The sequence below is a fragment of the Oratosquilla oratoria genome, chromosome 29 (assembly GCF_046742065.1).
Source record: "Oratosquilla oratoria isolate Oo_2021 chromosome 29, ASM4674206v1, whole genome shotgun sequence".
In the NCBI taxonomy this organism is placed as follows: Eukaryota; Metazoa; Arthropoda; class Malacostraca; order Stomatopoda; family Squillidae; genus Oratosquilla; species Oratosquilla oratoria.
The window spans coordinates 22,011,163-22,023,662 of NC_134805.1; the positions used below are offsets into that span (position 1 = coordinate 22,011,163).

The 12,500-nt window shown below is 42.9% G+C and overlaps 1 protein-coding gene across 3 annotated transcripts in view; it reads left to right on the plus strand.

The window, feature by feature from the left end:
* pHCl-1 (pH-sensitive chloride channel 1) overlaps positions 1 to 12,500 on the plus strand; it is an 877,177-nt gene that overhangs the window by 569,351 nt on the left and 295,326 nt on the right. The window lies entirely within an intron of this gene.

The window sequence follows — 12,500 nt, forward strand, 5'->3', positions numbered from 1 at the left end:
GGTTGACAAGTAACCAACGAATCCTGTCTATGGACCTCGCTCCTTGTATCATCGAAGCACAGCGCAATAGAAAACGTAGGAACGGTTGACAAGTAACCAACGAATCCTGTCTATGGACCTCACTCCTTGCATCATCGAAGCACAGCGTAACAGAAAACGTAGGAACGGTTGACAAGTAACCAACGAATACTGTCCGTGTGTTTATGGACCTCGCTTCTTGTATCATCGAAGCACAGCGTAACAGAAAACGTAGGAACGGTTGACAAGTAACCAACGATTCCTGCCTGTGTCTCTATGGGCCTAGCTCCTTGTATCATCGAAGCACAGCGTAATAGTAAAACGTAGGAACGGTTGACTGTAACTTCAAAACGGAGACGAGAGGGAATGGAGGAAGGGAGGGGGAGAGAGGGTGAGGGAGGGAGAGTAAGGGGAAGATAGGAGATTAAGGGAGAGGAAGAGGGGAGAGGTGATACGCGCCCAGGCTTGAAACGCTGATGACGAGGTTTGGGGGGAGGGAGGGAGGGGGGGGATATGTCTTAGCTACCCCCATCCCCACCCCATTCTCCCCCAACCTCTCTCCCGTCATTTCCTGAATCATAATTACCTTCTTTCCAGCCAAAACTTGCAAGATGATTTTTTTAATGTTACCAGGCAATTTTGATTTGCCTCCAGTAAACAACATTTCGTAAACGGGTTGGCCCTACTAGAATCTTAGAATTTCCAGAATTTCCTAATACAACTTGTACCATTTATTTTTCTTATGTACGATGTATAAAAATTCTCTTCCTTTCTCCCTACCTTTCTCCCTCCCTTTCATTCCATCTTTACCATCTTCTTTCTCTGTCTCCCTCTCCCTCTCTATTTCTGTATCTCTATATCTCTATCTATATATCTCTATATATATATATCTATCTTTATATCTATCTCTATATCTCTATCTACCTCTATATCTCTATCTCTCTATATTTCTATCTATATATATCTATCTCTATATCTCTATCTCTATATCTCTGTCTCTATATCTCTATCTCTATATATCTCTCTGCCTCTATCTCTCTCCCTTCCCATTCCCCTTCCTCTTCCCCTTCCCCTTCCCCTCCCCCTCCCCCTCCCCCTCCCCATTCTCCCCTCCCCCTCCCCTTCTTCCTCCTCGCTTTTTCTTCTCTCCTCTCTCCACATCAATCTCTCTCTCTCTGTCTCTCTCCACTTCCCTTTCAACCCTTCCCGTTTCCTCCTTTCCTATTATCTCCTCTCCACACTCCCCTCCCTTCCCCTCTCCCCTTTTCCCTTCCCTTCTCCCCCTTCCACCTCCCCTCCCCTCTCCCCCCCTGGCCCCTCTCCTCCCCTCTCCCCTTCCCCCCTCCCCCTTCCCCTACCCCCTTCCCCCTCCCCTCCCCTCTCCCCCTTCCCCCCTCGTCCCCCTCTCCCCCCTTCCCACGCCACTCCCCTCTCCTCCTCACTCCCCTCCCCTCTCCCTTGCCCCCTCCCTTCCCCTCTCCCCTTTTTCCCTCCCCTCTCCCCCTTCCCCCTCCCCTCCCCTCTCCCCTCCCCTCTCCCCCCTTCCCCCTCCCCTCCCCCCTTCCCACTCCCCTCCCCTCTCCCCCCTTCCCCCTCCCCTCCCCCCTTCCCACTCCCCTCCCCTCTCCCCCTTCCCCCTCCCTTCCTCTCTCTCTCTCCCCTCCCCTCCCCTCCCCTCTCCTTTTTCAGGTTACGTCATCATGATCCTGAGTCGCACCACATCCGTTTTCTTCTGGTGAGGGGCGGGCGGGGAGGAGGGAAGGGGAGGGGCGTCGGATGGGATCCGCCGCTCCGTCGGAAGAGAATAAGATTGGTGTTGTAGGCGGTAACCCGCGTGTTTATGGGCTCCGGCTGACGTGAACATCACGGGGCACAATATTTATTCCTTCTTCGGATATATGTGTGCGTGTATATATATATATATATATATATATATATATATATATAGATATATATATATATATATATACTGTATATATATATATATATATATATATTTTTTTTTCATACCATATAACTATGGGAGAGGGAGCTGAGAAAGAGAGAGGGAGACATGGGGATGGAGGGAGAGAGAGGGAGGGAGGAAAGGAGGGGAGTTACAGGATGGAGTTAGGGAGGGTGTACAGGGAGGGGGAGGAAGGGAGAGAGAGGGAGGGAGGGTGGGAGGGAAGGGGGAGGAAGGGAAAGGGAGAGGGAGAGAAGAGGTGTAAAAAGTGATGGAAAGTCTATAGGGGGGAGGGAGAGTGTATAGGGAGGGAGAGAGGGAGAATATATAGGGAAGGCGGGAGAGTGTATAGGGAGGGAGAGAGGGAGAGTGTATAGGAAAGGAGTGAGAGAGGGAGAGTGGATAGGGAGGGAGAGAGGGAGAGTGTATAGAGAAGGAGAGAGGGAGAGTGTATAGGAAGGGAGAGAGGGAGAGTGTATAGGGAAGGAGGGAGAGTGTATAGGGAAGGAGGGAGAGTGTATAGGAAGGGAGAGAGGGAGAGTGTATAGGGAAGGAGGGAGAGTGTATAGGGAGGGAGAGAGGGAGAGTGGATAGGGAGGGAGAGAGGGAGAGTATATAGGGAAGGAGGGAGAGTGTTTAAGGAGGGGGAGAGGGAGAGTGTATAGAGAAGGAGAGAGGGAGAGTGTATAGGGAGGGATAGAGGGAGAGTTTATAGGGAGGGAGAGAGGGAGAGTTTATAGGGAAGGAGGGAGAGTGTATAGGGAGAGAGAGGGGGAGAGTGTACAGGGAAGGAGGGAGAGTGTTTAGGGAGGGAGAGAGGGATAGTTTATAGGGGAGGAGGAAGAGTGTTTAGGAAGGGTGAGAGGGAGATTTTATAAGGGAAGGAGGGAGAGTGTATAGGGAAGGAGAGAGGGAGAGTGTATATGGAAAGGAGAAGAAAAAAATGGACAATGAATAAGTTGCCGTGGCGTTTGAGTTGTCAACGCGACCGACCGTCCGTTGGTAAATTATAACCGATTCGCCCTTCTTGGGCTTTATTGAAGGAATGACGGATATTGACCATTTGTCAGTCACGGTCGGGCTCTCTCTCTCTCTCTCTCTCTCTCTCTCTCTCTCTCGCTCTCGCTCTCGCTCTCGCTCTCTCTCTCTCGCTCTCTCTCTCTCTCTTTCTTCTCTCCTCTCTCTCTCTCTTCTCTTTTCTCCTCTCTCTCTCTCTCTCTCTCTCTCTCTCTCTCTCTCTCTCGCTCTCGCTCTCGCTCTCTCTCTCTCGCTCTCTCTCGCTCTCTCTCTCATCGTTTCCTCTCTTGATGTCTTCTTGTCATTACCAACCCCACCACCACTACCACCACCACCACTTCCACTACCTCCACCGCCACCTCTGCCACAATCTCCACCACCACCAACAACATCAGTAACAATAACAACAACAACAACAATAAGAACAACTGCAGCAACATCAACAACAGCAATAACAAGAGCAACAACAGAAATAATACAAACAAAAGGACTAACAAAAAACGGAGAAAACAGGGGACACACACACACACACACACACACACACACACACACACACACACACACACACACACACACACACACACACACACACGCACACACACACACACACACACACACGCACACACACACATGCACGCACGCACGCACGCACAGAGATAGAAAGATAGAGAGAGAGAGGGGGGAATAGATATACATACATACATACATACATACATACATACATACATACATAAATACATACATCATACGTACATACACACTTACATACATCATACGTACATACACACATACACACACACACATACATACATACATACATATGTACATACGTACGTACATACATACATACGTACATACATACATACATACATACATACATACATACATACAGTACATACAGTACATACATATATCCACAGATGAACGTAGGCATAGCGAGAACTTTCCAGACAATTCTTCACTCGTGATCTACTTAGCTTCGGCCTTCCCCCTCTTCATCTCTAATCCGTAGATTTTCGTAATCCTTCTTTCACTTTGTCTTCGTTCTCGTTCCATTTCAGACACTTTTTCTTCTCTTATTGACACATTTATACTCCTGTCCCTCCTTCACTCTCCCTCTCTCCCTCTCCCTCTCCCTTTTCCCTTTCTTCTTCTCCTCTCTTTCCCTCTTTCTTGCGTCCTCTCTCCCTCTCTCTCCCCCCCTCTCTCCCTCCCTCTCTCTCCCTCCCTCTCTCTCCCTCCCTCTCTCCTACTTTTTGTCTCTCCTTTGCTCATCTTTTTACTAATTTCATGTCGTGATTTCTAGATGTATTTCACGTATGTCTCAACCGTGCGTTGTATTGAGGGATTATTGAGGCGTACAAAATGGTCTTCCGTTAGCCAATACAGGATCGTTAACACCATATTTACTAAAAGTGCTCCTAAATGTAAACTTCGAGACGTAGTGTCTTTGGATGCTGTTACTGTTACTAGTGCCGCGTACAACACCGAAATTCTATTTGTGTAGGTCTACTTCATGGTTAGTAATCAAATGGCAACCGTAAATTGATAATCACACGCTATGGTGATTAATTATAATTAATTATAATTAATTAATCACCGTGGCGTGTGATGAAACGCGATACAGGATCTTCGAATTGATATGCCAGTTAGATGCTGATGATAATCTTTCTTGTTTACTCGGGCGAAATTGCGGTAACGTGACCGACCATACGTTAACCAGAGTCAAATTATTAAAGTAATTTTTTGGATGCTACCCGATGATTTGATTCTGGTAGAAGAATGGGTGGGAGTGATTTCTATGTCTTTTTTTTTTTTTTTTGCCAACTCCAGTTTAAGGGGGAAAAAGCCTTTGGTATATGTATGTATGTATGTATGTATGTATGTATGTATTTATGTATGAGAAGAAGCTTGTAGAGAGCAAAGTCCTGTCTACGTTACCGCTATTTTCACTGCAGAGGGCTTCCGGCTTGGCTTTGGCGATTTGGTTTCGTTCGCTGCAGAACCTTCAGATCGAGTTTGTCGTGTTTCTCTTCACGCAGTAAACTCCGTCCTGCATATCGCCACCCTTTGGACACTTGGTGGTTTGGCCTTCTTCCTTCCTTATAAGGAAAGTCTTCGAAGGCCTCCAGGAGGCCCCGTATTGTATGCAAATCAAAAAGGCATTTTGGCCGGCGGGCAGACAAGGGGGAGAGGGAGGGGGAGAGGGAGGGGGAGGAGAGAGGGAGAGGAGTGGCAGAAGAGAACAGAGGGAGGAAGAGGGAAGGAGAAGAGAGAGAGAGAGGGAGAGGAGTGGCAGAAAAGAACAGAGGGAGGAAGAGGGAAGGAGAAGAGAGAGAGAGAGAGAGAGAGAGAGAGAGAGAGAGAGAGGGGAGAGGAGAAAGAGAGAAAGGGAAAGAGAGAGAGAGGGGGAGAGGGAAGGAGAAAGAGAGAAAGAGAGAGAGAGAGGGAAGAACAAAGAGAGAAAGGGAGAGAGAGAGAGAGAGAGAGAGAGAGAGAGAGAGAGAGAGAGAGAGAGAGAGAGAGAGAGAGAGAGGGAGGGAGGGAGGGAGAGGAGCTTGGGTATTTAGAGCCATATGCCTTTCGTGCCGCCACGCGATGATTTTCTACCGGGACTCGAACCACCAACCTCTTGCTTCTCACATTCAGACGCAGACTGCTTAGTCCACTCGGCTACTCATTGAGTTGGAAGGAGATTGGCTCGTTCCTTTTCTGGTGTTATTACTTCTGACCCAGGCAGTAGACAGGATGTAGGGATGACCCGTCATCCAGGAGGTGCCAAGATAAGAGGGAGGGAGGAGGGTGGAGGGGAGTGGAATATATAGTAAATGGAATGGGTGGGAGTGGTTTCTATGCCTTTTTCTTTTTGGCTAACCCCCCGTGTAGGGGGAAAAAGCCTTTGGTATATGTATGTATGTATGTATTACTTCTGAAAAAGGATTAATATATTATTCATTTGTTCTAAGTGAGCGCGTGCACGAGAGAACTATACTAGAAAACTCTTAAGCCACGTCCACACGGTCGAGCTGTGCCTGGCAGGCTGTGCCTGGCAGGCTGTGCCTGGCAGGGCAAAGTCTGCAGTCTATGCCCGCGTAAGATGTCCACACAGCTGTCTGTGGTGGTTGGAGGGCAGTCGGACGCCAGCAGTTGTTGTGAGCGAGTGGTTCATTACGGTAAGATCACCATGGTGCGCTCCATACTTCGAAAGAAGATAGCACTATATTCTATCATAATTGGTGCCTGCATTAAAAAGAAAAACAAGAGACCACAGAGACGTGTCTGGTGCCGGGAGTGGTTGCAGAGACGTGAAAGAATGGGTAGCTCTGTGACAATCCTACGTGAATTGCATGAGGAAAATGAAACTTTGTTCCGCAATTACGTGCGGATGGACATAAACAGTTTTTATATTCTTGTATCGAAAGTGGAGAGCTATATTCAGAGGCAAGAGACAAATATGAGGCAAAGCATTACACCAGCAGCACGTTTGTCCTCTATTTCTGTAATAAAAACACCTTACATTCCACAGACATTCATGTGATTTTATATATATCAAACGAAGTTATAGTGTCTTATCGTGACCAATATGCACTAGCACTCGGTGTGGACATGGTGTACTAATAACGTGGTAGTCAGTGGATCTGCCTATACCTTACCTCGTGCGTTTGGCAGTGACGGAAAAGACCTCCATCAACAGACCTCTATTGGCGCCGGGAGCGGACAGTTTGATGGTTTGCCCGCTGAAAATGCTCGTACAAGGGCAAAGCCTTCGTGCCCGACGGACACTGCTCGACCGTGTGGACGTGGCTTAAGGAAATAAAAAGATAGTAGTGTATAAAAGAGGGCTTTTGCCATTGGGCGATTGAGCGAGCGATTAATTGGCGGTCTGTACTGAGCGGGTTTGCTAACTTTACTCGCACCTCACCTCGTACGTTTGGCAGCGATGTCAGCCCTCCATCCATCCACTGCCCGCAAATGGTGCCGGGAACGGACAGTTTGATGGTTTGCCCGATGAAATTGCCCGTTTGTCGAGCAAAGCCCTCGTCTCCGGCGGGCAGTGCTCGACCGTGTGGGACGTGACTTTACAACTAGAAACTGGCCCTAGTAAAGTATTTGACAATAAATATAGAAAATAAATTATAATAAAACAGAAATTATTAACTGGATAGACTAAACAGCCATAGGTAGTGAGACGCTTAATTCTTTTGAAGTTCTTAGGATTCTCCAAACCTGATAGGTCATCAGGTGACCAATCACAGCGCAAGGTAAGGGAAATGGGCGGAGTCAGTCTTAGATTATTGGAATAAACAGAATGTAGTGATTAGTGATTGGTCATTAACGTTTAAACCAAAAGAGTGAATAATTTGTTGTAGAGATCAAGGAGAGAAATGAATGGGAACCGTATAATAGGATCAGTTTCCGCGACAGAAAACACCGGGGCACTTGTCGAAAAATATTAGCTAACTCGATCACGTCAAACACATTCGAAGTTGAAGCGACAGAAGTTAGCGGAGACTTCTCCAGCAAAGCGAATAAATGTGTCCAGTTGACGACAAAACGCCGGCTGGACAACAAAAAGCTAATTCGCTAGCGATACCTCCCCCCACCCCATCTCCCTTCTCCCCCCCCATCTCCCTTCTCCCCCCCCCCAAAAAAAAAAGGAGCTTGGGGAAAAGGTGGAGAAAAAGTGTAGGAACAACATGGAGCAAAATCGGACTTCGTCGGGGCGTTTTTTTTTTTTTTTTTTTTTTTTTTTGGTCAGTTCGAGAAAGTTCTTTGGATTGGTGATCAAATTTCATGGGCGCTGCTAGCCCAGGACGCCTTTAGGATTGCAACACGTGCTAGTTTTTTATCCCGAGAGTTTGCTAGCTAGGTTCAAGAAGTCCTTAGTTTTGCACCTTTGGCGTAAGCAAACTTGATTTAGCTATGAGTCAGGTCGTTTACTAGTTTTATATCATATTCGTCTTTAGGCTATTAGAGCTTTAACATGAATACATGTCCTAGTTTTGAGAGAGAAAATCCAATAGTCCTAGATGACATTGTGAGAGGGATGCCAGTTAGTTAGGTCTTTGTGTTCAATGTGTCTTCTGTCTTTATGGTTTAGACGTGCACTAGTTGTTACTAGCTATGGTGTTAGGGCATTTTCTTGTTACGTGTGTGCTACGTACAGTAGAATTTGTAGACCGGAAGTTTGCTTGTTGTATCTCTTTAATATGCTGTAGTTGAGGCTAGTTATATTGTAATTTTGTCGTCAGGCTACTTACCAACCTGAGCTTCTGATTCTCAAAGGTAACTTTCAATATGATAAATTTCTGTCAAACTTAGTAGTAAATCCAAACTGCTATCTGCTAAAGTGCTAGTTAACATTTTAATCTGCTTGTCTTTCTACCAGTGTTAGTTTTAAGTCGGATGTTCACTTGGCTGGAGCATCTGCTAGTTCAGACTGGCTTTAAGACGCAGACGTCACCTAGTTTTATTTATTTTTTATTTATTTATTTGTTTATTTATTTTTATTTATTTGTTTATTTATCTACTTATTTCTCTATTTGTTTACCGGTATTTATTTGTTCATTTATTCAATTATTTATTTATTTATTTTAATTTTTTATTTATTTGTTTACCGGTATTTATTTATTTATTTGTTTATTTATTTTATTCATTTTCATTTATTCATTTATTTATTTATTTATTTATCTACTTATATATTTATCTATTTTTATCGGTATTTATTTGTTTATTCATTTATTCAATTATTTATTTATTTATTCATTTGTTTGTTTACCGGTATTTATTTATTTGTTTGTTTATTTATTTATTCATTTATTTATTTATTTATTTATTTATTAATGTATTTATCTATTTATTTATTTTATTTATTTTTGGTTAGTTTAGTTTGGCTTGAGAATCTTGTAGAATAATTGTTAGCAACAACTCGATTACCCTGAGCGAGCAGTTTTCCTTCAACTGAGAGTCGTATGATATTGACTAGATCTAAGTCTATGAAGTGTTTATCTAGTTGATAGAATTGAAATTGATCTATAATCTTCACCCTATCGCCTCTCCCCTCAACTGGATAGAATTTTCTGGGGTTACGAAGAAGAATCTCAAGGTCGCCTTTAGATCAAAGGGAATGAAAATGTGGTGTCTGTTTGAGGTGGATGTAATAATCCAATGAAATGGATATCAAAAGGATGAAATGGATAAGGGATGTGGATGTATGTTCCCCTTGAGCGTCTTCGTCACGGAGATGAATAAAATCGCCTGACGACAGCGAGAATAAAAGGAAAAGGGGCGTTTGGCACGAAAGGAATTGATCTTGATGTGACTGTAATCTCGTTTCTGGCGTAACAATGTCTTGACGTAATACTCGTACTATCAGCAGTGAAGCCCTATATCCTTCTAAGAACCGCATTAAGCGAAGATATGAAGAAGAAGAAGGAAGAAGAAGGAAAAAGAAGGAAGAAGAAGGAAGAAGAAGAAGGAAGAAGAAGGAAGAAGAAGAAGGAAGAAGAAGAAGGAAGAAGAAGAAGGAAGAAGAAGAAGGAAGAAGAAGAAGGAAGAAGAAGAAGGAAGAAGAAGAAGGAAGAAGAAGAAGGAAGAAGAAGAAGAAGAAGAAGAAGAAGGAGGAGGAGGAACATGAAGGAACATGAATGAACATGACGATAACATGAACAAGAACGACCACAGGAAGAGGAACAACGAGAGTCGTATGGCAGACACTAAGAACTCGGTCGAGAGGCAAGACTAGAGAATTCAAGTGAACACAGATCATATGTTCACCGACACGAACATGCAGGCCGACCGGCGCGGATAAGAGGCCAGTGACGAGGAAATCACACCAGGTCTCCGTCCTCGGCCGAGATAATCGAGGAATCTCGAAAAACCGAAGACCCTGTTGATGACCTCGGAACACCTCATTATCGGAGGCATCAAGTCCTTTGCGCCACGAAGACGACGGTTCTCCACCTCCGTTCCTACCGCCTCTCGAACTTAATTGGCCTCTTGTACCTCCAAGCCTCAATACCAGTGGGTCTTCCGTTTTTCCTTTTCCTTTTTTTTTTTTTTTTTTTTTTTGTGATTTTTTTTTTTTTTTTTTTTTTTCCAAGACAATTTTTGCGTTGGTTGGTTTCTTGTACCTCGATTCATCGATATAAAATGTTTGTTCTATTCTGTTTATTTTATCTATCAATATATATACATTTATTCTTATTCTTTTAAGTTATTTTTCATATGAAATCTTTGAAAAGATTATTTTTTCTACCTCGGAGCCCCGAAGTAAAAGAGTCTTGTTATTTTTATTCATTTTTTATATATATTTTTTGCAGATGGATTTTTCTTCTTTGCGAGCAAAATCTTTGAATTGCTTTCTGTGTAACTGCCAAATGTTGTCAGTGAAACGGGAAATTTCATTCATATCGTAATTTTTAGCATTTTCAAATGTATTTCTTGACTCTTGTATTTTTTATATTTTTATTCATTTGTCCAGTTAGTCATGTCTTTATATCTGTTCGTGTATTTATGTATTTGGACACTGATGTTGTGATTGTTTATAGTTACATAAGAACATAAGAATGAAGAAGACTGCAAGAGACCATAAAGCCTACATTAGCCAGTCCCATGTTCGCTACAACTTATTGTTCCCATCCATAAAGTTATCTAACACTCTCTTAAAACAACCATTAGTTTCAGCGCTCACTAAATGGTCACTAAGTCTATTCCATTCGCTAACTACTCCACTAGTAAACCACATTTACCTATTTCCATCTTAAATCTAAATTTGTCAAATTTAAATCTATTACTACGAGTCTTAGTATGATGACCTTGTCTGCATTTATTCTTTTCGTTAACTACTCTTGGTAAACCGGTTCTTGCGTATTACCATTTTAAATCTAAAATTGTCAAATTTAAATCCATATCTACGAGTCCTGCCTAGTTGTCTTAATATGATGACCTTGTCTGCATAATCCTTGTTGAAACCCTTGGCGCATTTGAATACCTCCATTAGGTTATCCCGTACTCTACGTCTTCTTTGCAGAGAGTGTAAGTTAGAGTGCTTGAGCCGGTCCCTCAATGTAAATTCCTGAGCTCATGTATCATTTTGGTCGTTCTCTTCTGAACCGATTCTAGTCAATTTATGTCCATCCTATAGGACGAAGACCAAAACTGTACCGCATAGTCAAGTATGGGTTTAAACATTGCCAGTTAGAGTTTAACAAGAACATCTGCACTTTTGTTTGTAACCATCCTAGTAATAATTCCTAATACTCTGTTAGTTGTTAGTAGTTGTTAGTAGTTATATATGTTGTTGCTTTTGGGTTTTTTGGTTGTGGTTGTGGTCTTAGTTTTGGTTGTAGCTATGGTGGTCATGACCATGGCTTTGGACAGTGTAATTGTAGCTGTGGTTTTAGTTTTGGGTCGTACGTTGTGTTGTGGTTATGGGTTTTATGGTTGTGGTTATTGTCGAAGATTTGATATTTCATATTCAAGAAAGACGAATGAAGCAAATGACATTTTTATTCTATTTTCCATCGGGGTAAGTGAATCCTCTGAGACAAAATTCACTGACCCAGAACTCTGTAATAGCAACCTGCCAAATAAATCTGGCCTTTAGTACTTACGAGTATATGGTCCGGAATTTGGGTAAATTTTACTTTTTTTTTTATTCTTTGTGGGGGGGGGAGGAATTATTTATTAAACCTTTTTATTTCTTATTTATTACATTTATTCATTTAATCATCTAATTATTTTTTCATGTATTTATAAACACGTTTATTTATGAATTAGCTATTTGATTAACTGTTTTATCTATCAATTCATCTATGTATTTATTTATGTTTATTTATTAATTTATTTATTTGTTCATTTGATTATCTATTTACTTGTGTCTAATTATTAATCTACCTATAAATCTATCCATTTACCTATCTCTTTATTTATTCATTTATTTATTTGTTTATTAATTTGTTTACCTATTTATGTGTTTAGTTACTAATCTACCTATATATCTATCCATTTGTTTATTTGTTTGTTTTATTTATCTTTTGAGTGGAAATTGAATAAGAAACGCTCAACTGTCAACCACCCTTGTGGAGCCAAATTTTCTTTTCTGGGATACAGAAAAGAACATAATTTTCCGGAAATTATCCGGACATCTTCTTCATCCCTCGAAGTTTCTGGTGGCACCGACAATTGTCGGGGGGACTTTGCAGCGTCACCGGATAGACAATCTGGCGCCAAAGGCCAGAAGCGTTCTCGTCCGAGGGAATTCTGTGCCGCAGTGAGTCGAGTTTCTGTATGCCGCAATGGGGTAGCGTGGAAGTGGGGGAGGGGGAACGGAAGTGTGTAGGGGGGGGATGGAGGGGAGAGAAGCTGTGGAAATGGAGGGGGGTAGGGGGTCTTAGCGTATATAGGAGATTAATGCTCTGAGAGGATTTTTTCGTTTTGTTCAAATTCGAGTGTTTGCTTTTGTGATAGCCGGGGCCCGGTACCGTTTCTTCCTCTTAACCCGTGAATGTAGTGGAAC